This window comes from Nymphalis io, chromosome 24, assembly GCF_905147045.1.
Source record: "Nymphalis io chromosome 24, ilAglIoxx1.1, whole genome shotgun sequence".
NCBI classification, from domain to species: domain Eukaryota; kingdom Metazoa; phylum Arthropoda; class Insecta; order Lepidoptera; family Nymphalidae; genus Nymphalis; species Nymphalis io.
In genome coordinates this window covers 562,824-590,099 of record NC_065911.1, presented here as the reverse complement: position 1 = coordinate 590,099, position 27,276 = coordinate 562,824, and the positions used below count along the sequence as shown (strand labels likewise).

General features: G+C 39.7%; 1 protein-coding gene across 1 annotated transcript in view; it reads right to left on the bottom strand.

Annotated features, from left to right (window-relative positions):
• The window catches only part of LOC126777998 (GTP-binding protein 1-like), a 67,314-nt gene extending 56,239 nt beyond the window's left edge, over positions 1 to 11,075 (bottom strand). The window contains exon 1 of the mRNA XM_050501372.1: positions 11,064 to 11,075. The gene's annotated coding sequence lies outside the window, so the exon portion shown is untranslated. The remainder of the gene's footprint in view (positions 1 to 11,063) is intronic.
• Positions 11,076 to 27,276: the final 16,201 nt, after the last annotated feature.

The window sequence follows — 27,276 nt, the reverse complement described above, 5'->3', positions numbered from 1 at the left end:
TAAAGTTTCTCTTCTTTCGAAGGGCTTAAACCGAAAACGCGGGCTGAAGCCAAGCGTTAAGGAGTGTTGCTTATATTAAAAACGTTGATGATAAAGTGGATGATGATATAAATTTTTCGGGTGATACGGCAGGTGTTAAGGATTATGGCTTTTTGAAGTATATGGACGATATACGCTGGCATTTGTAAGGTGTTCAGACTTTGTGTCAAGGATTTTGGCACGATACCTGTGGATGATAGGACTATTGGGACTATGTGTACTGTTTGTGCTTTCCATTGCGTTTTAATTTCTATGGCGATATCTTGATATTTACTTAACTTTTCAGATATTGTGGTTTGTATGTTATGTGAATTAGGAACGGCTATATCGATAAGATTATATCTATAAAATTATATCTATATAGATCTGTTATAATAGACCAGATATTATCTGGTCTATTATAACAGATAGTTTTGTCAGTTATTATTGTTCTATCCCAGTAGATATTGTGGTTTCTAGTGTCTAAAACACTTTCCGGTTTATATTTGTAATATGGATTCATTTCTGTTATAAGTTTATATTTGTATGCTAAATGTTGGTGTATGATTGCAGCCACTTGATCATGTCGATGCTTATAATCGGTCTGTGCGAGAGATTTGCAAACCCCCGTTATGTGCTGAATAGTTTCAGAGGCTGCGTTACATTGTCTACATAAGTCAGTAGGTTGATTATTATCCTTCATTATGTACTTCCTATAGTTACGAGTTTCTATTATTTGGTCTTGAATGGCGAGCATAAAACCTTCGGTCTCAGGGAACAGTTCACCTCGTTTGAGCCATTCGTTCGACTTCTCTTTGTCGACGTGGGGTTGGTTCAAATAGGCTCGGTGCCTCCCATGCAGTGTTTTTTCAGTCCATGCCAACATTTGTTGTTGTGTACTTATGATATGTTCGTTTACTTGAGTGTTTTTGTCATGTAGGTTTAATGGTGTAAGCTTTTTGTCTATTTCTGTTGCGTGTCTATGTAGAGGTGAGTGTTCGGATTTATCATGGAAGTATGGTCTGAGTGAGAGTATCTGCTTATTGTGTAAATTGTGTATGTCTATTAATCCCCTTCCTCCTTCTTTGCGTGGTAGTGTGAGCCTTTGAATACAAGATTTTGAATGATGTTTCCTATATTTAGTGAAGTGAGAGCTTATAGTTCGCTGCAATTTTTTTATGTCACTTTTTGACCATTGTATTATTCCGAAAGAGTACGTAAGTAAGGGTATGGCAAATGTTTTAATAGCTTTTATTGTGTTTTTAGAGTTAAGGTGTGGTGTATTTAATACGAGATTTAATCGGTGCGAGAATTTTGTAAGCAGTTCTTGTTTTGTCGTAGTTTGTAGTATTTGCCTAGATTGTTTAAAACCAAGGTATTTTATGTGCTTAGTTCATCCATTGGTTCAATTTGTTCACCAGTTTCGAGTGTGTAGCTATTATTAAGGATTTTTCCTTTCAAGATTGACAGAATTTTGCACTTGTCAACTCCGAATTTCATATGAATATCTTTTGAGAACTGTTCCGTAATGCTTGCTAACTCAAGCAGCGTGTTTTTGTCAGTGGAGTAGAGTTTTATATCGTCCATGTACATGAGGTGTGATAAGTTATATTGGGTGTTATTACCGTAAAGTGTGAATCCTGTATTGGTTTTATTTAACAAGAGTGAAAGAGGATTTAAGGCCAAGCAAAACCAGAGGGGGCTCAGAGCGTCTCCTTGAAAAATTCCTCGTTGGATACGGATTGGTTCAGTAGTTAGAGATTTCATGGACGATTGTTTTATTTTTAATACAGTTTGCCAGTTTTGCATAGAATTTTGAAGAAATGATATGAGGGTTGGGTTTATTTTATACAATTTTAAGACATACAATAACCAGCTATGCGGGACTGAATCAAAGGCTTTTTGATAATCAATAAACATAGTATGGATAACTGATTTTGATTTTACCGCACTACTTAAAATGATTGCATCAAAAGTAAGCTGCTCCTTACAACCTTGGCTATTTTTTCTACACCCCTTTTGCTGTTCGGCTAATATATTATGTTTAGTTAAATGTTTGTATATTTCTTCACTTATGCAAGCTGATAAAATTTTATATATGGTTTGTAAGCAAGTAATTGGTCGGTATTTATCTGGATTTGTGTTATCCTGTTTATCTTTAGGTACTAAGTATGTGATTCCATGAGTTATATATTTCGGTAGTAAATGTGGTGATTGAATGAATGTATTTAAGTACTTATGTATGTATGAGTGTGTGCTACTAAATTTCTTGTACCAATAGTTGTGAATATTGTCTGAGCCTGGGGATTTCCAATTGTGCATTCGTTTGATGACATCTATAAATGTTTCTATTGGTATGAAGTTGAACTCCATCTCTGGAATATGTGTAGTTATTTCGTTAACCCAGTCTTCATGTTCATTATGTTTCCTCCTTCTTGTTGTGTCTTAGCCCAGAATTGTCGAAATATTTCAGGGGGAGGTATTTCTAGATTTTGCTCATTATCTTTGCAGTTAGATAATAAATTTCTATAGAAGATTTTTTCATTGTTAGCAAATGTTTTGTTTTCTATTTTACGGGCAGTACACGTAAAATATCTCTCGTAAGTCTACTAGCTGCTGCATTGAGTTTCTGTTTTAAGGTATCTAAGAAGTGTTCTATATGCGTGTTTGTATTTTCATATTGTGCGTGTGATTGATATTGTGTCTTTATGAGTTCTACTGCAGCTACTACTTTTGGGTTTCTATTTCCTCTAATAAATTGTGTTAACCTGCCTATATTGGCTCGCAACTTCCTTATTTTATTTTCTAATCTTCTTTGCCAACTAGGTTTTCTGTATGATTTGTTTTGGTGGTTGTTTTGTGTTAAGAATGTCATTCTTGCCCCATTACATTTAGCTGCTGTCCATGCTGCACAGTAAATTATTGTCTGTAGAGTGATAAAATCAGTATTAGTGTTTACAAATTTTGTCAGTATCATTGTATCTATGTATTTCATTATTAATGAAAACTTTTTAGAAGTCCTTTGTTTAGGTATGTATGGTCTGCTAGTTGGTTCAGTATCACAAAAATGTTCTAGAGCATGAACGAATGTGTTCTCTATTTCAGTGTTTACTTCTAAAGTCGTATCATGATCGTGGGTGATACTTTCTATGTTTTGTTCATCGATAGGGGTTGACGGAACGGAACGGAATCAGTGCATGTAACTGTAGTGTGCAAAACACTACAATTACATGCACTGATTCCGATTTTCCTAGCTGATTTTCCTAGCTTGTGAGTTTGTTTTTGAATTAGATTTGAATGCATCGTAGTGTGTAATATTACTTTGTTCTGTTGTTTGTAAATGTTCATTATCTGTGTCTTCCATTAGTGTGTGTGTATAATGTAATTCATCTGCTACTTGTTGTTTAATCAGTGTTAATCTATCTTGTTTAATATATTTATTATTTATTATTGCCCTTCGTTGATCCGCTAATCTTTGCTCTGTAATGTGTGTAAACTCTGGGTATAAGTTTATAAACTCTTCATACAAACGTTTTCTATAAGCGGTCTTATTAGTCTCTAATTGTGTTATTTTGAAATAAATCCTAATAATTGCTTCATTGCATTCATTTGTCCATTTCATACGTTTTCCTGTTAGTGTGTTAAGGGATGTTTTAAGATTTGTGGCGTTTTGTTGTATCTGAGTTTGGATTACTTCCAATTCTGTTTTAACTTCATCGTAAATCTGATCAATGGTTTCTTGTGATAATATATTCTTTTGTATAATAGCTCTACGTTGGTCACCAATTCTGTGTCTGCTTACTTCCATATGTGGATATTTATCTATAAATTTTATATGTAATGAAGAAAGATATGAATTTGTGTCTGATTCTAAATTTGTAAGATATAGGTAGGTACGTAGGATGAACTTATTCATTTCCATACTCAATTTTTTACGTTTTTTTACGCCACTGGTGGTGGGCACAGGTTCACTGACAAAATTTGTCTCCTGTGCAACATCCGCCAGTTGAGCAACGGTTGATGATGAATTTGGTGAAGATGCATACAAAATTGGTGATGAAGAGGGTATTGATGGGAATAAAGATTTAGAGGATGAATTAGAAGTCTGCGTGGACTCTTCTACTAACGATGGCACGTTCGCCTGTATATATTTTTTAGTTTTAGACCTAGTTATCATATTATTCCCACGAGTAGCTAGGGACATAAAAGTCAATCACAGCAGAGCCCTGCACTCACTGTGATAAGGGTAAATTAAATTAGAGGTCCCCTTGTCTCTAAAGTTCGTATATAGTTGAATTTAACTATCATAGGAAAAGTTAAGCAGCGATAAATCAAACTATATAGTTTTTACACACATATATTGTCACAAGCACAGAAGGGGTTCACAAGAAAGATATAGCGAAGGTACAGTGATAGCGTTTAAGTATGAAAATAGAACAACTAAGAAATATGAGAGGAATAAAGCGTAATACGTAAAAGCGTTGTATAGCAATGAGTATCGAACGGTGCGCGTGCGGCCTCACGGCGTCGGTATCGGAAAACGACTGGCGAGCGGGGTAAAATCGATGTTGCACGACGGTCCCGAGGCGCGCCCGAGCGCATCAGCTCGGCAGTGACGTCACGCATAGCGGTGCTTTAACCAACTATGCATGAAGCGAGTAATGCGTTTATTCAACGCTACATCAGCCCCCCCGGAGACCGTTAAGGTCGAAAAACGTCGGGAAAACGTACTCTTCGACCTGATCGAGTACGGCGATCTTCATTACTTCTAACTGTATCCTCTATCTGTTTCATCCCAACTTCCGTGCGCGGCGCTTGGTCACTCAGTATGTACGCTGGTTTTAATCTGTCTATCGAAACGGTGGTAGGTTTCCCCCGAATGTCGATCTTGAAGAATTTGTCTCCTCGTTCGATGACGGTATATGGTCCAGCGTACGGTGCCTGTAAAGGCTTGCGAACGAAATCTTGCCGTATAAAAACTTGTAGAGCAGATCGCAAGTCCTTGCTGATGAAAACAGGAGTTCTGCCATGGTGAACAACTGGTGTAGGTTTAAGTTTCCGAATGTTTTCTCGTAGTCGTGCGAGAAAATCTGTGCAATCCACGATTTCAGTGGGACAGTTGTTGAAAAATGTGCCAGGTAATCGTAAGGGCTCTCCATACACTAGTTCAGCTGATGACGTGCTTATGTCCTCCTTCCATGCTGAACGAATTCCTAAAAGAACTAGCGGAAGTACTTCAACCCAGTTTTCGTCATTGTGGCACATTATCGCCGCCTTGAGTTGCCGATGGAACCGTTCGACCATTCCATTCGCAGCGGGATGGTATGCTGTGGTCTGTATATGATTGACACCTATCAGCTTCGAAAGTTCCTTAAATAAAAATGCCTCAAATTGTTTTCCTCGATCCGTTGTTATCTTCTCGGGACAGCCAAAACGTGAAATCCAACCAGCAACAAAAGCATTTGCCACTGTGTCAGCTTTGATGTCGGAGAGTGGTATTACCTCTGGCCAACGAGTGAATCTGTCCACGGCTGTAAGACAATACTTATACTCTTGTGAGGCTGGCAGAGGTCCGATTAGATCAATGTGTACATGGCTGAATCTGTTCGACGGAGGAACAAAATGCTGTACAGGAGATCGAGTGTGTCTGGAAACTTTCGAGCGTTGACATGACAGACAGTTACGAGTCCACTCGGCACAGTCCTTTTTAATATTAGGCCACACGTAGTTTTGCGTGACCAGTCTGGTTGTTGCTTTAACACCTGGGTGACTCAATCCGTGAAAGCAGTCGAACGCTTGTCGGCGGAATTCTGGAGTCAGATAAGGACGTGGTGATAAGCAGGACATATCGCAGTAAATCGTCTTACCGGAACCAGAAATGTCTAATCTCTGGAGGTCCAGACAAGAAGTATTGCTTCTTAAAATTCCTTGGAGCTCGTCGTCATTCGCTTGCGATAAAGCTAATGCGTCCAAGTCGATGGCGGTGGTAATTGCATCCGTGCGTGAGAGAGCATCGGCTACCACGTTGTCTTCACCTGCGACATATTTAATATTAGTTGTGAATTGCGACACAAAATCAAAATACCGAAATTGGCGTGGTGAGCAATTCTCTGAGGCCTTTCTGAACGCCGATACTATTGGTTTGTGATCGGTATATATGGTGAAGTCTTTCCCTTCTACCATATGACGGAAATGTTTAACGCCTTCGTAGATCGCTAGTAGTTCTCTGTCGAATGGACTATATTTTCGCTGTGATCTACTGAGCTTTTTGGAGAAGAAAGCAAGCGGTTGCCACACGGAGTCTATTTCCTGCTGTAGTACAGCGCCGATCGCGTTGTCTGAAGCATCTGTCCACAGAGTTAATTCAGCTGTTGGATGCGGGTGTGCTAAAAGTGTGGCTTGAGCTAGACTTGCCTTACACGCTTCGAATGCCTTCTGAAGCTCGTTTGACCAAACAATAGGTGTACTGGCTTTGATAGCTGGACCAGACAGTAGCTCGTGCAATGGGGCTTGTATCCTTGCTGCGCTAGAAACAAAACGGCGGTAAAAATTTGTCATACCCAGAAATCTTCGTAGTTCCCTGATGGTCTTGGGTTGCGAGAATTTTTGTATGGCTTCCACCTTTTGAGGATGCGGCCTCGTACCTTCTGCAGAGACGACGTACCCCAGAAACTCCACCTGTGGCTCCCCTAATACGGATTTCGAAGCGTTGATCACGACACCGTGGTCCTGTAAACGCTGAAAGATTTGCTTCAGGTGTTCACGGTGCTGCGTCTCGTCCTGAGAGGCCACAAGGATGTCATCAATATAAGGAAAACAGAAGTCTAAACCTTTGAGTATCTCATCTATAAAGCGTTGGAATGTTTGAGCAGCATTGCGTAGACCAAAACTCATATATGGAAACTCAAACATTCCGAACGGGGTAGTTATAGCAGTCTTAGGTATATCAGCAATGTTGACTGGGATCTGATTATACGCCCGGATTAGGTCAATTTTACTAAACACTGTGCAGCCGGCAAGATTATGCGCTATATCACCTATATGGCGGACTGGGTATCGATCAGGTATTGTGCGCGCGTTAAGTGCACGGTAATCTCCGCATGGCCGCCACTCATTGTTTTTCTTTGGCACGAGATGTAACGGGGACGACCACGGGCTATCGGATCGCCTTGCGATACCTGCTCTTACCATATCCTCAAACTCCTTGATAGCAATCCGGAGTCTATACGGTGCTAAACGACGAGGACGGCTGTATACAGGAGGTCCGGAAGTCGTGCGTATGTAGTGGAGTGTGTTGTGCTTGACCTCACGCGGAGACAGGTCTCCAGCGGGTCTAGTGAGATCCGGAAACTGTGAAAACAGGTCATGGTATCGCGAAGTACCTGTAAAAGATTTAATTTGGCACACAACATGTGATGCAGGTTTAGCAAGAGCACTTAGTGAAGTAATATTGTCTATTAAGCGATGGTGTCTAGCGTCCACAAGCAAATTATAATGCGATAAAAAGTCTATGCCTATAATAGGTTTAGTGACGTCAGCTATGACAAAACGCCACGTAAAAGCACGCCTGAGTCCAAAGTCTAAGGAAAGGTTCACCCAGCCGAAAGTATTTATTGTGGACCCATTGGCTGCGAACAGCTGATAGTCTGTCTTTATACACTTCCTATCTCGAATATAATTATGTGGATATACACAAAGGTCAGAACCTGTATCTATTAAATACTGCACTTTAGTCTTACAGTCCGTTATGAAAACGCGGCCACCAGCTACACTATTACAGTCACGCGTTGCCGCCTTCACTGACTGCTTGGTTCGTTTCCCGAGTGAAACGAACACGGGGAGCGGCACTTCGTCGACTGGTTGCCGAAACGCCGATGGTACCAGCAATGGCTCGAGCCAGCATTAGAGCGGCTCCGGGACCGTCGACGCCAGCGTGGAGAACGCGCTCGACTTCTCGAACGCGAGCGGGACCTGATGGATAGCTCCGCAACTTGCCGTGACAGGTCGTCGACTCGCTGAACAAGCTTTTCTATGAGCGTCGTCGGACATCCTGACGGTGTTGAAGTCGACGTCGATGCTGCTGCTACCTGAGGTTGCAGAGATACCTCGTGGATCTTATCTACAATTTGCGCCACCGTGTCGAGGGGGAGATCGGCTTGAGCTGCAATAATCGCCTGAACGTGACTAGGCAATCGGTTCGTCCACAGCGAGCGTATGAATTCGTCCGGTACATCAGCTCCAGCTAGGCTCCGCAGATGTCGAAGAAATTGAGAGGGTTTCCGAACTCCTAACTCTGCGTGGGTAAGTAATTGTCTTACCCTTTGCTCCTGTGACGCCGACAACCGCGAAATTAATTCTGTTTTTATTTTTTCGTATTTATTTTCTGCCGGCGGATTCGTGATTACATCTTTTACCTCGCATACATATTTGTAGTCTAAATTGGCGATAACGTGGTAGAACTTCGTGCCATCCGCCGTTATATTAGACAAGGCGAATTGTCCTTCTAATTGAACAAACCACAATGCCGGTTCGTTCGGCCAAAATGGCGGCACCTTGACGCCAACGCGGCACACTTCTTCCTTCGCGCCATTGTTTGCCATTTTAACTTATTACTGTTAATTGCAACGTACACAGTCTATAATAGTGCGAGTGTTCGTACGGGTCACCACTTATAGTTGAATTTAACTATCATAGGAAAAGTTAAGCAGCGATAAATCAAACTATATAGTTTTTACACACATATATTGTCACAAGCACAGAAGGGGTTCACAAGAAAGATATAGCGAAGGTACAGTGATAGCGTTTAAGTATGAAAATAGAACAACTAAGAAATATGAGAGGAATAAAGCGTAATACGTAAAAGCGTTGTATAGCAATGAGTATCGAACGGTGCGCGCGCGGCCTCACGGCGTCGGTATCGGAAAACGACTGGCGAGCGGGGTAAAATCGATGTTGCACGACGGTCCCGAGGCGCGCCCGAGCGCATCAGCTCGGCAGTGACGTCACGCATAGCGGTGCTTTAACCAACTATGCATGAAGCGAGTAATGCGTTTATTCAACGCTACACGTATACTAACGACTAAGCACCCCCTTAGCCATGGAGCCCTCGACGTACGCTGTTCCACCTTGGCTTGGGTTGTATCTATCTTGGTCTGTCTTCTCATCTTAGGCCAATCCAACATGAGTAGCTCTATTGGCATAGCGCTAAGAATCATTGAAGCGCACAAGCCCCACCACGTCGGCAATGTAAAGATACGTCAGTGGGGTTATCATTTTTATTATTATATTATTATTGCTTTCTCAAGATAAGTAATGTAGTAGGCCCAGTAACAACACTAATATTAATGAAGTTTTATTAAATCGTTACTATCGAATGAATTTCTATGGATTGCTGTTATCAATAGTATTAATAATAATAATGTCCTCCAGACCGATTTCGGCCACGGCGGCCAATCTCAAGAGAGATTAGCCAACTACGCAGGAGATATTATAGTGCACAAGTGTGTGCAAAATCACAGGTGCACTCTCTATTCCCTAACTCCCATAATCCGATGGGACGGCGATCCGACATGACCGGAAAGAGTTCAGGCGCAGGACCAACGGCTTTACGTGCTTTCCGAGGCACGGGAGTGTACACACTTCCAACTTCCAGACTCCGGGCTGCTACTGAGAATTTTCTAACAGAAAAACCCAATAACTTTTTATTGGCCCGATCTGGGAATTGAACTCAGGACCTCCGGGGTCTGCGGTCTTATATCAAGCCACTAGACCAACGAGGCAGGCAAATGAGTTACCAATAGTATTGTGAACAGAGAGCTATAGTAACTATCGATAATATCGACAATATTGACACAAGACGATACTTTCGGAAGTACTGTCGATAATAGTTTTCGAGGTCAAACTATCGATAGTTCTGCAACACTGATACCTGGGATTAGTTAAATGAAACTACAATTTATTAGATCACTAGAACAATCACTTCTACACTATATATACTCAGTAGCGAATATCTAGACAGCGCGATTCAGGAATGTGACATTTCGAATGAGCGCCATCCTTCGTTAACGGGGTGTAACATACGCCATCATACAACTGGATAATAGAATAACGGAAGCTTTTACAAAGATTAATATAATTGAAAAATGAGTATGAAAACTAGATAAAGATGTTTAGACAACTTGTAGCCGAGATGTCCCAGTGGTAAGAACGCCTGAATCTTAACCAATGATCGTGAGTTCAAACCCGGGCAAGCACCACTGAATTTTCATGTGCTTAATTTGTGATTATAATTCATCTCTACTTGACGGTGAAGGAAAACATCGTGAGGAAACCTGCATGTGTCTAATTTCACTGAAATTCTGCCACATGTGTATTCCACCAACCCGCCTTTAGCCCAGCACATTGGGACATTCACAGGCTGTTACGGATACGAACGGTTTAGACAACTGCACGGGACTAATAATGGTACTTGTGTGTGCGTGCAAGCACAGACAGTCTCTATTCCCACACACTCTTAATCCTATTGAGAACCGAGATGGTAGTGAATAGAATATGTAAATCGATACCAATGATAGCGTGTTAAAACCCAGATTAGCAACACTAAATTGGAACAGCGTATTGGAATAAGCTCCTCATCAAAGGGAGAAGAGGGAGGGATTAGCCCAGCCGTGGGACATAGACATTTACATAATCCCAGGGTGAAAATTAGAGAGTTCAGGCGCAAACAATGTCTTTACACGCTTCCAAATCTCACTTCTAGTGTACAACTTACTATTACTTTTTTTTTCTATTTACTTATTATAAAAAAAAATAACACCTCTGCTGGGCTAAGGCCTCCCCTCAACTTGTGATTTGGAGCTCTAACTTGCAGCTTCAATGCGGGTTGATGGATATACATAGCAATACTTCATCCCATAAAAGCAGATCTCCTGACAATGTGCCCATTAATTAAGCACATCAAAGTGCAGTGGTGTTTGCCCGGGCTTTGCAAGTGGGTGGGGGATTGTTCTTAATTTAAATAAACGTCAAAATAATCATTAGCGCACCTGAGCATCGAAGCCGAGTATCTCGTGGCTGAGCGAGGACGTCCTACCATTTTTCACTTCGTGCAAATGCCTGAACATGTTCAGGCGAGCGCCCCCTCTACCGTTATCGAGTTCACCTGTAGAAAAGAAAAACTATTGTATTGCGCACTACAAACAGCTCACATACCATCAACCAATGACGTCATTACAATTTCAAGATCAAATTTTATACTGCCATTGTAATTACAACTAAGTTTCTTGACCATAAAATATTTATCTGAGGATAAAATAAATGATATTACAATATAATATTAACAAAGTCGGTTTTTGTCCCGACTGAGTAGGTATCATTTAATTTGTTTAAAAATGTAACAGCATTTTTACCCACAGCTGGGATAAGGCGTCATCTCCTTATTACGAGTACACACGTATAGGATCTCTACATGATAATCGAATCAAAAACTTCTGGATAAGAGGCCTTATAAATATTTTTTTTTATAGAATAGGAAGGCGGACGAGCATATGGGCCACCTGATGGTAAGTGGTCACCAACGCCCATAGACATTGGCATTGCAAGAAATGTTAACCATCGCTTACATCGCCAATGCGCCACCAACCTTGGGAACTAAGATGTTATGTCCCTTGTGCCTGTAATTAAATACTCAATATTTAATTTAGTTACTAGAACATTATTATAAAATATTATAATTAAAAAAATGTATAATCAACATTAAAAAGTAAAATTTAATAACCCTATTTAGTTTTAATTAAGTCCCGAAAATCTCCCAAAACAGGGAACGCGGGTACTATGGCAACGTTATAAGCACACATCGACAAACCATCTCCGTCTCGATCGCGGCCTCGCGGCCCCTCGGTGTACCAGTTCAAGGCGTGCCCACTTTGCGGATGTACACCTCGGCGACGGCGCGCGCGGGCGCCACGCGGCGGGCCCGCGCGCCCACGAGGGCGGCGCCGAGCGCGCGCGCCATGTCCCGCAGCGCGCGCAGCGACGCCCGCAGCGCGCCCGCCCGCAGCCCGCGCAGCGCGCCGCAGTCGCGCACGCCCACCACGTACACCGCCACGCCGCCGCCCGAGCGCAGCCACCACTTCAGCTGCGGGGGGGGCACGTGTTGAAGTGTCGGGGTGACAATACGATATATTTTTACTGGTGGGAGGGCTTTGTGGGAGCCCGTCCGGGTAGGTCCCACCCCCTCGTCAGATATTCTACCGCAGACGAGCGGTACTCGGTATTGTTGTGTTCCGGTTTGAAGGGTGAGTGAGCCAGTGTAAATACAGGCACGGGGGCATAGCATCTTAGTTCCCGAGGTTGGTGGCGCATTGATGATGTGAGCGATGATTAACATTTCTTACAATGCCAATGTCTATGGACGTCAATGACCACTTCCCATCGGGTGGCCCATATGCTCGTCCGCCTTCCTATTCTATAAAAAAAAAAAAAATATCTCGCTGAATGTCAACCGCCTATCAAAATTCATTTTAATTAAACGATTCGCTAACTAACAGCTTCACACGTGTGTATCCGGGGCATTATTATGCTTTTGACATGCCGCTTAACGTTGTACGTCACTCGAAACGGCGCCACCTATCGGCCCCGAGTGGAACTACGAGCATCGCATCGATATATTTCACGAGCATAACCTCAATAAAATTGTTTGTATTATACGCTCAAATTGAATATACATATATATTGCTTAAACGACATATAAAAACGCTATTGTTTTTTTTTTAATCCGTGTTATAAAATGAATTACCTCGTGGCGTTGAGCTGTCAAGACCACAGTGTCTGTATGAAAGCACACACTGTAGCTCGTGGTTGCGTTTTATCAGCGTTAACAGTCAAAATTAGCAGATTTTTAAAACCTTCGTGATTTAATAAAATATTTCGAACAAGGAAAATGTTTTCCTAATAAAGTGTTTGTTTTATATCAATTAATAACCGTTGTGTAATATCAAAGGTATTTTTTTTTTTATAGAATAGGAAAGCGGACGAGCATATGGGCCACCTGATAGTCACTAACGCCCATAGACGTAGGCATTGTAAGAAATGTTAACCATCGCTTACATCGCAAATGCGCCACCAACCTTGGGCACTGAGACGTTATGTCACTTGTGCCTGTAATTATACTGTCTCACTCACCCTTCAAACCGGAACACAACAATACCAAGTACTGCTGTTTTGCGGTAGAATATCTGATGAGTGGGTGATACCTACCCAGTTAGCTACCTAAGTTATATATAATGTTATATATTTAATATTATTTATTATTCACTTGCGTCACCAGGTGCTGGAAGCGTCGCTCGCACGGCGAGACCAGCTGCAGTTTGTACTCGACGTTCCCGAAACGAGGCTCCGGGGGTAGACTCTCGTAGCACTCGTCGCCGGAATCGTCGGCGTCGGATGTTCTGAGGGCCAAATCGAATATATTTAACATTGATCTTATTTCGATTAATGCCATCCGCGTTCGGTGAGACCGACTCACTGTTTATGATCTCCTGGTACATTAACACTGTAATCCTAACTGAAACTAATTGACTCTTTTAATCTAATCGTTCGGTGAGACCGACTCACTGTTTATGATCTCCTGGTACATTAACACTGTAATCCTAACTGAAACTAATTGACTCTTTTAATGTAATCGTTCGGTGAGACCGACTCACTGTTTATGATCTCCTGGTACATTAACACTGTAATCCTAATTCTACATCTCTGAAACTAATTGACTCTTTTAATCTAGATGTTAGTTAATGAGCTTAAATATAAAGCCTTGATTGAAATCCCGGGTGAAGCGAATAGATATGTTATTGTTTCTTGCTCTTCCATACCGTGGAAAGCAAGCAAAGCCTTAAGAAAAAACGTATAATTACCCAAAATTACAAAACATAAGAGATGAGATGGTCTAGTGGTAAGAACGCGTGAATCTTGAACGATGATCGTGGGTTCAAGCCCGGGCAAGCACCACTGAATTTTCATGTGCTTAATTTGTCATTATAATTCATATCGTGCTTTACAGTGAAGGAAAACATCGTGAGGAAACCTGCATGTGTCTAATTTCACTGAAATTTTGCCACATGTGTATTCCACCAACCCGCATTGGAGCAGCGTGGTGGAACAAGCTCCATACCTTCTCTTCAAAAAGGGAGAGGAGATCTTAGCCCAGCAGTGGGACATACACAGGCTGTTACTTTACTTTATTTATTTATTTATTTATTGACACTTTATTGCACCCAAACTTAAAACTAAAAATTACAATTTTTAAACAAAAAAGTTGCATGAGGTGCAACAGGCGGCCTTATCGCTAAGCAGCGATCTCTTCCAGGCAACCTTTGGGCAGAGGATCATAATATTTATAAATGGGAAGGGTACAAGCCAGTTTACCTATATACTACATACACTACTACATACATAATACATACATACATATATATACTACACTACTATTATATATAATATAAATATACATATATATATATATTATAATAAATACATAATATATATATATATAATAAAAATAGGAGATATAACAAAACAAAAAATTAACAACGACAACGACTGCTTAGTATTAATAATGTAGTATTAGTATTAATAATTTACTACTTTACAACACATAAATTATAATACTTTTTTTTAATTAACAAAAAACATCACTTACGTTTCGTCCTTTATCCTGACCTTCTCCAACTTATCGATGACATTGTACACTCTATCGGCAAACTTTGTCCCACTTCTCGTTGCATCCTCATCATCATTGGTCGGTTTCCTCTTCGTCTTCTTAAAATCGTCTTTTTCAAATCGTTGACGTTCTTTCCGATTTTCTCGTCACAGACCTTTGGTATCGACGATTGATTATTCAACGGTTCCGGTACTTCTTGTGATGAACTCTGCCATGCTGTTGTTAGGACGTCCTTCGCTGGCGATACTTTGTTCTTCTTCCTTCTGTTCTTCCTGCCCTGAACCCTGAGTTCCTTCTGCAGGGTTAAATTTTCAAAAATCCTTCCTAAGTGCTAACCTATTGCGTAAAAGGAACCCGTATGCAAATTTTCATGTCGCAGTAGTTTGGGCTGTGCGTTTATATGCCAGTATGTTATATATATGTAAATGAAGCTCTTTGGGCTCTTCATTAAATTTAAATTGCACGTGCATTAACTTCGACTTAATACGTCCAAGTATTATCTATTGTGGCAACACTTTACATTATGTCATGTGTCATTCTATAATTAGAGAAATTCACACTGGCTTAATATAATAAAAAGTTAACGACGTTTTTTTAAAAAAAGAAACAATTCAGATTGTAAAAAAATATTTGAAGCAATAGCTTTTAATGTTGTTTCTTTTTACGGGTTAGTAAATAATTATAATTTGTACTCATACTTTGTTTGCAGAAGTAATTTGTGATATGATATAAAAAAGAATAAATTTCGCTTAACAGAGCAACGACTTTAGTTTTTTTTTTTTTTTTTTTTTTATTTATTTATTTATTTATTTATTTATTTATTTTTTTTATTGAATAGGAAGGCGTACGAGCATATGGGCCACCTGATGGTAAGTGGTCACCAACGCTCTTAGACATTGGCATTGTAAGAAATGTCAACCATCGCTTACATATCCAATGCGCCACCAACCTTGGGAACTAAGATTTTATGTCCCTTGTGCCTGTAATTACACTGGCTCACTCACCCTTCAAACCGGAACACAACAATATCAAGTATTGCTGTTTTGCGGTAGAATATCTGATGAGTGGGTGGTACCTACCCAGACGAGCTTGCACAAAGCCTATCAATAAATAAACTTATTACATATATACAAAGGTTTGTACATACCCTTGGGTGCGTCTGGGTTTTTCCTGCCGTTCTCTTGATCGTTTTTATGCTTTTTCTTATTATTCTTACTACTATACGATACTTATATAGATAATTACACCCAGACTAGGGACAAACAGACATGTTCATGCACACGAATATCTGTCCTGGTGGGAATCGAACCAACAACCTTCGGCGTGAAAGGTAAGTGTCTACCAACCACGTCAACCGGCCCGTCAATAATGAAATTTAAATATTAAACAAATGGAAGAAATATGTATAATCCGCGCGCGATTAGAATGGTATAAGACATTTTGGAACCAAGACTCGCGTGGATTTTTGCTTTTTATTTGTTATTTTATTGATTTATGGTTAGACAATTATTTTAGAATGTCTTACTTATACTTTTAGATTTAGTTATGTTTATTAAGCTTATTTTTGTTTTGCTTTTAGAATACTGGTTAACACTCGCAGTTTCGCACGCGTGTTATAGGGGGGTGGTTAAGCCGTGAAAGCGTAACAGACATACAGTTACTTTCGCATTTATAATATTAAGTATAGATGGTATTTTTGTTCAGAACTTCATTGCTTACGTTTCAACAATACAACAACAACCGAAGGGAGTCCAAGCGCTTGACCAACGGCTTTACGTGCTTTCCGAGGCACGGGTATGAACACACATCTAACATCCAAACTCCGAGCTGCTATTGAGAATTTTCAAAAGAATAACCCAATAACTTTCTATCAGCCCCACCCGGGGATTGAACTGAGGACCTCGAGATCAGCGGCCTTATATATCGCTTCTATACCAACAGGGTCAAAAGAATCTTTACTAATATTATGAATGTGAAAGTGTGTTTGTTTCTTTGTTACGCTTTTACGTTTTAACTTCTCGACCGATTATCATGACCGAAAAAATGTTGACATTGTAACAGAAAAGGACAAAGGACATACATCTGTCTCAGTCCCTCAAACATGGGTCAAGCTGCGGACGAAAACTATTATTATATAAATAGATGTACTTCGCAGTGTCACCCTCTTTAAATTTAGACTCTTAACGTGACAATCGTGAATTTTCTTATTATAAATAAATATAAATAGAGTTCACTGACACGATAACAATAAAATTAGCATGCTTTGAATCCGTAACAGCCTGTGAATGTCCCACTGCTGGGCTAAAGTCCTCCTCTCCTCTTTTTGAGGAGAAGGTTTGCAGCTTATTCCACAACGCTGCTCCGATGCCGGTTGGTGGAATACACATGTGGCAGAATTTCAGTGTAATCAGACACATGCAGATTTCCTCACGATGTTTTCCTTCACCGTAAAGCAAGAGATGAATTATAATCACAAATTAAGCACATGAAAATTCAGAGGTGCTTGGCCGGGTTTGAACCCACGATCATCGGTTAAGATTCACGCGTTGTTACCACTGGGCCATCTCGGCTCTATGTTTTGAATAAAACTACTAATATACATAATAACATTAAGCATATTAATAAATGAAAAGGAATGTTTCTAAGTATGTTTGTCGTTATGTAAACGTTCTTGAACTAATCATTCGATTGTGTATGAGTTTTGGTGAGGTGTTCTGTGTAAAACTGCGAAGATTTCTAACTCAAAAATAAGTAATTTTTTTTTGTCTGTCCTTCCGTAAAAACATTTTATTTAAGCCCTTAAAATATTACGGAGTTAGTAATCTATATAATAACGCGCTTCTAACCACGAGGGTAATGCAGTAACCTGAGACAGCTCCTAACCTTCATAGAGGGATATAAGACCTTAAAGCTTAAAGCAGCAGTAGATACTTGTCTTTTTTTTGTATCTTGTAAAATGCTCGAATTCAGGGCGTCATTTTCTTTGACGTCAAAAAAAAACCTGTCATAGTTTTTTCTTATAATCATTGTATTAAAGAAAAATCATGACGGCAACTTTAAAATAACATATATACTAATATTATCGACATTAGCTAGCCCTTACTACATCTATACACATACTTACATAGGTACAAGTTCTGTAGACATATATGAATTTGCATATTTCGACCGTAATTTTTTCTACTCTTTAATTTTTTTTTATGAATAACACGAAAGCTCAAAAAAAAAGAATCCTTTAACAGAGGAGAAGAAGGCACTGAACTGTTTTATCTAAAGTCTATATAATCTGATACAGTGAAGTGGCATAATTTCATCGGACTCACGTGTGGATTCTACCGAGACGATACGACACGAAATTAAATATAAGTATATTGTTTTATATTAATAATTACTACCTAACGTTGAAAATAACAAAAATTAAAACAAACTAAGCCTTTATTTAAAATTGGAACTCAATTTGAAAGCGAATATTTATTTGCTCATACAATAGACATACGATAACGCGACCACAGAACCGCCAACTAATATTTATTGTATAGCTCTATGTATAATAATAATAATAATATCCTGGGACTTTATTCACACACGGCCATCTGATCCCAAATTAAGCAGAGCTTGTGCCATGGAAACCAGACAACTGATATACTACATATACTACTTTTCTTTTGTAAATACATACTTATATAGATAATTACACCCAGACTCAGGACAAACAGACATGTTCATGCACAAAAATGTCTGTCCTGGGTGGGAATCGAACCCACAACCTTCGGCGTGAAAGGCAGGTACCTACCAACCACGCCAAACGGCTCGTCATATAATATAAATACTACTGCTAGGCTTCAAATTAGTTCCGCCCGAGGTTTTATTCACATTCCTTTTTTTATAAGCAAATTAGTCTCATAAAAGGCTCGAATTCAGGGCGTCATTTTGTTTAACTTCAATTGGATAGAATGCGAATAAAACTGCGGGACACCGCTTGTATATTTTGAAGTTTTATTTTAACAAATAAATATTGAAAATCGATTTCATAATTATAGTATTATTGTAAAATAAAAGCTTTATAAATTGTTTTGGCAACACACCATATTTTCATTTCTGGCATTGGTTATTTTTTTTTTTATTGAAGTGGTATATTGCCAATTTCTGTATTTATTCTGGATGTTCCGAAAATGTCATTATATGTAACAGAGTCGAACAAGCAATGTAATTCAAAATTATTTTATGTTATTTTTAGGAAGTACGAGTAAGCTGGCTGGTTAAGGTCTGTTCTACCTTTTTGGATAATACACAGTGGATTGTTTTGCAGAATTTCAGTGAAATTTGATAATTATAAATGCAGGCTGTCTCACGATATTTTTAAACGCAAACTAATCACATGAAAATTCACTGGTGCTTGTTTAGGTTTGAAACAGTCATTATTGTTTAAGGTAGTGTTATATGTATTTCACTATGCCTGCTCGATATATATATTTAAAAAAAAACACACAGAAAGTGACTTGGGAACAGATAAGTAACATTCCTTTTGAATACAATAACATAACATGAATGACAAATTTCATTATCAAAATAATCACAACAGATAACCGATAAGGCATTTTAATGTTTTTATTAGTCATAACAGATTAGAAAAAGTTAAATTTAAAAAAATCTTTTTGTATATTTACTATAAAATATGTATATTTACTATAAAATATGTTATATTATTTTATAAGAAAGGGGGGTAAGGGGGGAACGGAACTACCATCTAAACCGACCCAATTGCCAACCTTACCTGCACGTGGTGCTCCCTGCTAGATAACAGACGAGGCTCTGGCGACCGATCAATGGCGGTATAACCATACGCACCATGATTGGAAAAAGGGAAACAGCGACCTTGAGGTACAAGTAACCTCTTAAATGTCTGGTGCAGAAGGCAAGGGGAAACCACTGCACTATTATTCCCTAGTTATCGTCAGCTTTATGGAAAAGTCTAAGAAAGAAATGGCCCCGAGTTCCTGGCGTCCCTTAGATGGGACAGGGGTGCTAAGAATCTCCAGGTGGAAAAAACAACAAATGAAGATAGGAACGTGGAACGTCAGAAGCTTGAAGAGTCCTGAAAAAGTCTACAATGTCTGCAAAGAAATGCAACGAATGAAGATTAACATCATGGGACTAAGTGAGATTAGATGGATAGGCAAAGGTAAACACCAAATAGATAATAATTACACCATGTATTACTCTGGTTCCGAGGATAGCTCCAACAAGTATGGAGTGGGAGTAATCATAAACACAAAATACATTAACACACCTGTTAACTTAGTACCAAAATCAAACCGAACCATGTTAATATCATGTAGACTCAAACAACTAAAGAAGAGAACACAGTACCACGCAATAGACGTGAGGAAACTTAAAGAACTTAACATCCAAGATAAAGTGGCGAAAGAAATAAACGAGTGGGCAGCAGATGAGAAACCTGGGATAATGCGTACGGTGGAGGAAGAGTGGTGTTCAATGAAGAACAAAATATTAAACATCAATAAGACACACTTGAAAAGAGATTGGATTCCTAAGCAGAGTTGGATGACAGAAAAAATATATGATCTTATCGAAGATTTGATCCGTGCAGTGACGGAGAAAGAATACATTTCACTGCCCCTCTCTTTCCCATGGGTGTCGTAAGAGGCGACTAAGGGATATCTGAGCGAACATCTGCTCATCTGGTGGTAGGATGCTAACATCCGCCTGGCTTGTTACCACCGTACGCATGGTGAAAAACTCGTGAAGTGGCTTGCAGCCCCGTTTCGAGGTCAGCCAGCGTACAGCCAGAGCCCGAGCGAGTATTGCCGCGATGGGTGTTGGTCCAGTTGGAGACGGCTGTTGAACCAATGCCGGGGGAAACTGTATTGACCTGCCGGACAGGGAGACCCGAAGAAACGGCTGTTCCGCTGGCCGCCCGTGGCATAGTACAGGGGCCCGAGCGTGCCTAACCAGCTCGTGAGGCTGCCCCACCAGGCCACGCATAATCTCGGGGTGGAACGTCGTGCCGGTTGGTGACCGGTAGGTGGGGTCCCGGCGGCCACTTCCGGGGGGGTTCGGGGGCCCTTCCGTCCGGCGGGTCAGTGTATTTTTCCTTTTGGCAACCACTTGGGGAAACACGCCTCCGCGCTTTGCCCATCCCTATCGTGGCAATACATCGCTCGCTTCACGTCTCTTTTCCATTCTATTTTTCCCAAATGGCGCAACAAAACAGAAATAACGGTCGTACAGCGGTGCACACACCCACCATACCCTCGCTGTTTGAGGTCGAGTTCTCTAACATCCGAGGACTCCACACTAACCTCAACGCTGTCCACCACCATCTCGAGACAGCACGGCCAGCAATGTTGTTTCTCACGGAGACACAAATACTCCGTCCTGCCGATACCAGCTACCTTAATTATCCCGGCTACACGCTTGAAGAATCCTTCAAAGCGAAAGCCAGAGTATGCTTGTTCGTCAGGACGGATGTTTGCTGTCACCGACTGCGCTGCTTGGAGGACCCCTCCTTCTCCATGTTGGTGGTACGTGTGGACCTGGTTCGTCAGAGCCGAGTCTACGTGTGCCTCTACAGATCCCACAATGGTGACTTGGAGACAAGCCGATTATTTGACCATCTTAGTCGGGTGGCAGATGCTGCGCAAGAGCAATTTCCTAACGCGGAATTGGTGTTTTTGGGGGATTTTAATGCTCACCACGAATCCTGGTTGAAATCCCTCAAAACTGACAATGCTGGAAGGACTGCTCATGCTTTTGCTCTCACACATGACTTGACCCAACTGGTTGATCAGCCCACCAGGATCCCAGACATTGATGGGCAAGCACCTTCTCTACTGGACCTTCTGCTGACTTCTCACCCGGTGGAATATCAGGTTGCGGTTCAGGCTCCTCTTGGCTCTTTGGATCACAGCCTTATTTCTACCAGAGTGCCACAGGCCAAGCTGCCGCCACTAGCGGTATGCAAACGTCGCGTTTGGCACTATAAGTCGGCGGATTGGGACGGTATCCGCGATTACTATGCGTCGGTCCCTTGGAAGGAACGTTGCTTCAGTGGGAATGACCCGACAGCTAGTGCCGCTGCTGTTGCTGGCGAGATCATGCTGGGAATGGAATACTACATTCCTAGCTCAGATCTCGTCAGTAGGAGTACGCGTAACCGTTGGTTCACTCATGAATGTGCCGATGCTGTATCATCTAAGCAGGCGGCATATCGCAAGTGGATCAACGGCTGTATTAGCGGGGCATCTAACATTGACTCACTGAAAGCAAACTATAATAAAAATTCCAAGTCCTGTAGAAAGGCATACACGAGAGCGGATGCACAGCGCATTGTACAGATTGGTCATGACCTTGTTTCGCATCCTAGGGGCTCCCGTAGCTTCTGGCGTCTGACCAATCATTCTTTAATTAATGATCGTCAATACGGGTTTCGACCAAAACGGTCCACAGGTGATCTTCTAGCGTACGTAACGCACCTCTGGGGTGAAGCTATCGACAAGCATGGAGAATCGTTGGTTGTCAGCCTCGATATTTCCAAGGCTTTCGACAGGGTCTGGCACAAAAGTCTTCTCTCCAAGCTGCCGGCATATGGTCTGCCTGTTCAGCTATGCACCTGGATTGCCAGCTTCCTACACAAGCGTAGCCTTCGTGTTTTAGTTGATGGTTGCGCTTCACAATTCTATGTAGTCAATGCTGGGGTCCCCCAGGGATCTGTGCTATCTCCCACACTCTTTATTTTGCATATCAATGATATGATCTCTCTTGGGAACATACATTGCTATGCAGACGATAGTACAGTGCATGGTGGATACCACGGACGCGCAGTGGCTGGGCGAGCGGAAATTGAGGAGAGGCGGAAGGAGTTGGTAACTCCTTTCTTTGTCGCACTTCCAAAAAATGGAATTCCTTACCAGCTCACGTGTTCCCCTCCTCTTACAACCCAGGTTCCTTCAAACGAGGCGTGAAGAGGCATATTGTGGGCCGGCAAGGCAAAGGCGGCTAGTGCAGAACGTTTTTCCCGACTGTACTGGCCGTCGTCGCGTTTGGACTCTACTACCACTTACCATCAGGTGGAGTAGAGTTATTTGCCCTCCCGGCGAATATAAAAAAAAAATTAAAATTGATAAGAAAATTCGGCGTGAAGTTCGTTATGCTAGAGATGCTTGCTATTAGTGCAAGTGTGATTTTGTGGAGGACCTTTATGCTAAGCATGATGCATTTAATGCAGGTTAAATGCAAGGAAATAAAATCTTTGGTAGGACACAAAAAGACGACTCACCAACTTACGGATGAAAATAATATTCCCATATTAGATATATCAGGAAAAAAACACCTATGGGAACAATACATTTTATCAATATACCGACGATTTCCGAAGCATAGCGGTAAATTGTGATCCAAATGAGGAATATCCTATCCTGAAAAATGAAGTCACAAACGCTCTTAAAAAAGCTAAAACGGGAAAACCAACCGGACCGGATAATGTTCCCATAGAGGTACTCAAACTTATTGAAGACGAAAATATTAACTTTCTGGTTAAATTCTTTAACTTGGTATACGACTATGGCCACTTACCCAAAGACTGGCTAACCTCAACTTTTATTACGCTTCCTAAGAAGACCAACGCAAGAAGGTGCGAAGAGTTTCGAACGATTAGCCTTATGAGCCAAGTATTGAAACTATTTCTGAATATCATCCACGAGCGAATAAGAGCTAAATGCGACGAACATCTCGCAGATAGTCAGTTTGGTTTTCAAATACGAGAGAGGCTCTTTTCGCAATGCAGGTTCTCGTACAAAAATGCAGAGACATGCAACAAGACGTTTTCCTTTGTTTCATCGATTACGAAAAAGCCTTTGACAGAGTACTGCATGACCGTTTAATTGCAATATTACATGATATCGGCTTAGATGACAAAGATGTACGTATTATCCAGAATCTGTATTGGAACCAGAAGGCTACTGTACGAGTTGACAATGAGGAGACTGATGAGGTAGAAATAAAGAGAGGAGTCCGACAGGGCTGTATATTATCACCCACGCTATTTAATTTGTACTCGGAACAAATAATAGCAGAAGCAATTGAAGGCCAAGAATGTGGAGTAAAAATAAATGGCCGGTATATTAACAACATCAGATACGCTGACGATACAGTCCTAATAGCATCATCTCCTGAAGAGCTGCAATTAATTATGAGCCATGTTAATGAGTGCAGCGAAAACGCTGGTCTGAGGATGAACCTATCAAAAACGAAGATCATGGTGTTATCTAAACATAGCTTCGATGACATTGCTATCATTGTAGCAGGCCAAAAAATTGAGAGGGTACGCAAGTACAAATATCTGGGGACATGGCTTAATGACACCTGGAGCTGTGAACAGAAGGTAAAGACTCGCCTCGAAATAGCTCGAAGTGCCTTCTGCACGTTGAAAAAAGTACTCTGCAATCGCAGACTTAAGATCCCTGTGCGCATACGACTCCTACATTGTTACATCTGGCCTATACTTCTTTACGGATGCGAGACGTGGACAATTAAAGAAGATCTCAAAAAACGTATAGAAGCTTTCGAGATGTGGGCTTATAGACGTATGTTGGCCATTAGTTGGACTCAAAAGGTCTCGAACATGGAAGTTCTGCGACGCGTCAACCAAAAACGGCAACTTTTGGAGACTGTCAAGAAGAGAAAAGTTGCATATCTCGGACACGTGCTTAGGCATGAAAGATATGAACTTTTGCAACTGATTATGATGGGAAAAGTTTCCGGAAGGAGAGCTGTTGGGCGCAGAAAAAAGTCTTGGCTGTGCAACATCCGTGAATAGACGGGAATCGCGAGTGCTGTCGAACTCTTTCGCCTCGCGAAGAACAAGAAGGAGTATTTAAAGCTGACTGCCAACCTTCGCTAGTCGGAGTGGCACTCGAAGAAGAAGAAGAAATGATCCAGAGACTTCATTCGAATTTATTTCTAAATTTGATTTTTTTTACCAGTATGCTAGTTGTGTACAAAACATTCTGCCTTGATAAAAATATATTTGTTGCTTATTACAAAAAGACTACTATTTAATTTATAGACTAATAGTCTGAGTTTCTTTCACTGGTTCGACACAGGGCTGGGTGTTACTTTTAACCGGTGGAAGTTTCTAGTTTGACTATCAATAAGCAAGTGTAATGCTTCAATGTTGAATAAAGTATTTTGATATTAATATTGTTTATGTGAACCTAGTGTGTTTGTTAATTCATAATAAAATTTAAATAAAAGATGACCTAGGATCTGGATAAGGATAAACAAACATAAATTATGGAAATAAACAGAAAAAATGACTAAATGAGTCATGGAAAACCACTAATGATGGAATTCGATTAACGCTACAAGATTTACTATTGAGTTTCTTTCTTCGGTTCAGTTCTTCTTGGTAGAATCTGCATATATCCACAACTAGTAGCTTTAAACCTTTGTGAAATAATTCGAATGTACTTATAAGTCTACTTGATTAATTATCACAAACTCATCAAGCGCGCATTGTCGTGAAACTTTCTTATATATAAATTTAAATAACACAATACGAATTTGAAAATGGGGTCTTTTCAAAATAACAGAATATGACATAACAGAGCATTTTTTAATATTCTTGAGGATGGTTATCACTCAAATGCTATTTCTGCTGTTAGGTCTGCTATTCTTTTAATAATTATTGTTATTCAGCTTAGCGGTATTTTTTTCCATTCATGTTGCCGCAGAGTCTTAAACACAGGCCATTCTTTATATATTCAAAATGGCGCCTAATAAGAATAAAATATAATTTTCAAGCAGTGATGAATCGCTTGAATTTTGTAAAAATTTACCAAAATAGTAATATATAATTTTGTTTTGGTACATATTCAAATTTAGTATTGCATAAGTTAGGTAATAGACGAAATTCCATTTATATTTATAACTGATCAGAATATGATTGACGGGAATAGTTCGTGCTTATAATGCCTGAAGTTCTCAAAAAAATATGACCGAGTTATTACAACTTATACCTAAATACCTGGATGTTTATTTTTTAATTTATATATAATTAACATTATTTTATGCTGCAATTTTTTTAAATTTGTTATGTGTAATATAATAATCAGGTTAGTAAAGGTTTGAATATGTTTTTTTATTTAAAAAAATAACTTTTAACGCGACACGTTTTCTTAGACCAAACACGTAAATGATACTAATTATCTTTGTTTAAAAAAAATCTTATTCAACCATTAATTGCTTTTATTAAATTATGTTTAATATTATTGTAGTTTAATTAATATCGATGCCACAGATAGCTATAAAAATATTAATTAATACAAATCATAAAAAGTCAATGTCATATCGTCTAAAGTAAAATCGGCATTAAATAATCCGATCATTGATAGTTAGATATCGTAATGTTATATAAATATGTATCATTAACTTAAAATTGCAATTTATAAACAGGAACTGGATATATCATTTAATGTACAAAGTTTAAATACTAACAATATGAAAGCTAATTTTGGTTTACCTCTTGAGGTAGTGATTATATTAATGGCGCCAAAATTGTAATTCAAAATTTCGTCATGACGTTTGTGTTTTTAAAATGCTAAGCATGTTTTTTTTAAATAAATACAAAAATTATTTTACCGTAGAACATTATTGTTTTAAATTTATAATCAATTGTTATTAGAGTCTTACATATCAGCGCGGCTTAATGCAAAAGTAACATCGGCATTGTAAGAGCTACCATTAACAAAAAAAAAATACAAACCTAAAGATTTGTTCCTTGGGGCGTGATTATCATTTTAAAAATGTTACGTTATATATGTATGCATATAAATATGTTATTTCATTTAAATAGAAAATAACTAGTGTATTAAAACCACAAGAGTAGACAAAGGCAAATTAACAACTGACATTGAATTGGCGCGAAATCATTGGTCGAGATTTTGAATTATCTGTGATATTCATTATGGATTTGCGAAAAAATTGCGTTTTATTCGGAAAAGTAGTTAAGCTGAGCTGTTAGCGAATATCACGGGATGTGGAAATATAAAGTTAGTTTATATTTACTCCTACGATTGGAATATACTAAATATACATTTCAACTAATTGTAAAAGGTGTATTAAATACAATATTAACACGTACATAGTGCTATTTTGATTTTAAATAAGAATATTTATTTTAAATCTCAGTTTATTTGAAATTTTAAGTCAACTTACTTCTAAATAAGTTATTATTGTAACAATTTAACATACGATAAGATTATCATAGTCGTGTCACCGTGGCGTCACGGAAGGGTAGATAGGCAAACATGGTATAACTAAGAATTTAATGTTTTTGAATGTACATATTTTCAAATATAAAGACTTATAACCTTTTACTGTTGCGATTTCCGTTTCTCTTTTTTAATTTCGAATAGGAAGGCTAATGTAATTTTGGTGGTAATTCTCCACCGCGTCATTGGCGTTTTATGAAATATTAACCATCATTTATATTGTCAATGTGCCACCAACATTGGGAACCA